The sequence below is a fragment of the Palaemon carinicauda genome, chromosome 38 (genome assembly GCF_036898095.1).
Source record: "Palaemon carinicauda isolate YSFRI2023 chromosome 38, ASM3689809v2, whole genome shotgun sequence".
Taxonomy (NCBI): domain Eukaryota; kingdom Metazoa; phylum Arthropoda; class Malacostraca; order Decapoda; family Palaemonidae; genus Palaemon; species Palaemon carinicauda.
The window spans coordinates 17,236,790-17,239,289 of NC_090762.1; positions in this window are offsets into that span (position 1 = coordinate 17,236,790).

Below are 2,500 nucleotides of genomic sequence, written 5' to 3' on the forward strand. Positions count from 1 at the left end.
ATGATTAACACGGCCAAACGCAGCACTTAAATCAAGGCCAATCATACGAATTTCCAGACCGCAATCAAGGGATTCCTCCAATTGTACCTCTGTGGATTAACCTTTCTGTCAAAGAGTCGGGTCTCATGGCCCCATTCCACATACAAATCACACCGAGGAATTTGTGAAAGTTGTCAACTAGTTTAAACACATTTAAAGAAACACTTTCAAGTGGTATGGAGAGAGAGAGAGAGAGAGGAGAGAGAAGAGAGAGAGAGAGAGAGAGAGAGAGAGAGAGAGAGAGAGAGAGAGAGAGAGAGAGAGAGAGAGAGAGTTTATCGTATTCACACGGATATAAGCAAGGCTTTCAGAGGTTATTGTTATAACTAAAAGCTACTTGGCAACATTCGAAAAGGTCACATTCAAATGTAGGTTTTGGTTCATTGACCTGTTGACACTATTCTAAACAGAGCCCTTGGCCATCGACAATACACAGATATAATAACTATTTTATTCTTTAAAGTGTGAAAGCTGCTTTTAATGAAAGTGTGAAGTTATGGACAAAATTCGAAGGTAAAACATATCAGAATTTTTCATTGCTATCAAGTACTTCTACACAACCGATTCGAGTATAATGATTGAAGATAAAACTTTGCAATACCTGTATTTTTTTCTGAACTAAAAAACTGTGCTGTAAATAAATAGCATTAGACATAAGGTAGTATTTTGCGAATTATTCTTTGTTATAATTCACCATCCAAGTTTCGTACTTTGGATAGCATCCCCAGGAAGAAATTCATACCTTTACCAGTAATAACCCATGTTATTCTCAATAATTTTAGTCAGTTAAATCTTCCAAATTACTATTATACGTCAAGATGGTTGCTGTATCTTAACTACACAGAAATCAGTCAATCGTATTGTTGATGAAAATCAGTTATACTGGAATATTCCTCCAACTTAACATTAAATTCTCAGTTTCAAAGAGTATCCGATTTATTTTTTATAAAAATGGTTGTTAAATTTTCTTAAAGTCTACATATCAAACCTTGAATATGAATTAAAAACCATTCTGAGATTTAAAAAAATCATCGGTACACATTATAAGATGATTTAATAAAAGTTTTTAACAATGGGCGTATTTGCTTTTATTTTCATAATTAGAGGGGAGATCGCAAGAAAATTAATGATATATATCACGGTATACCATTTCTGATACTTAACTATTAGCTATTGATATTAATAAACCAAAATATAACCCACATTTCAGACTAGAGGAGGGGGTGACCCGTCTCTTATTTTGATAGTTCATTGATTGATTTCCCCCAAATAAATCATTGATGCAAAATGCATTGAATTCATTATATTTTCATAAACGAAAATTTTTTTATGAAATGACGTATAATTACACCACGCTTATATTATGCATACATATCCTTAAATACTGTTTTATTCAATAAAAGCGAGAAGGTGAAAACTATAAAACAAAAATACAAATATACAACGAACAATTAAGATAATCTTTTAAAGCTTTTACAAGAATGTGGCAACCAAAAACACTGAGAGAGAGAGAGAGAGAGAGAGAGAGAGAGAGAGAGAGAGAGAGAGAGAGAGAGAGAGAGAGAGAGAGAGAGAGAGACCTCTTGGAAGGTTTCTTGGGCACAAAAACATTTGACCAAATAACACGGGAAACTCAAACCCGTTTTAGCCACGCGCTATTTTCCGTTGATATATAAGCAGAGCCATGTGTTGTTTTTCTTCCAGAAAACCTGAAAAGATTCTCTCTCTCTCTCTCTCCTCTCTCTCTCTCCTCTCTCTCTCTCTCTCTCTCTCTCTCTCTCTCTTTAATAGTGTTATGAATGTATGTAAGTAAAACCAATAGGGAAACGTGATGGTATTACGCCTTCGAGAGGATATTTAAAGAAGTAAGACGAAACTAGTCAGGATTCAATCTTAAATCTTCATTTTGCCTATGGTCAGTTTGCATCTGAGCATCATGTTTCCCTATGGGTTTTACGTATATATATATATATATATATATATATATATATATATATATATATATATATATATATATATATATATATATATATATATATATATATATATACAGTATATATAATAATAATAATAATATAATAATAATAATAATAATAATAATAATAATAATAATAATAATAATACGTCTGAATTTCTGAAGTTCCACCGTTTAACCACCAGATTAAGAAGATCATTCCACAATCTGGTCACACCTGGAATAATACTTCTAGCATACTGCGTAGAGTTGAATTTTATGATCAAGAAGCAAGACTGTTAGAAGTAACTGTACTAAATGCGAAGGATGTTTAAAATTCTGAAAAATTTGAAAAATCTTATGCAACAGGGACAAAGAACAGAGATTAATACTCAGATCAGGAATAAGGAATTTAATCGACCACAAGTTTTGTCCAACAAATTTAGATGCAAGTCAGCAGCGGAAAATCAGAAATAAGAAAAATACTCAAAACATGGTAGGATGAAA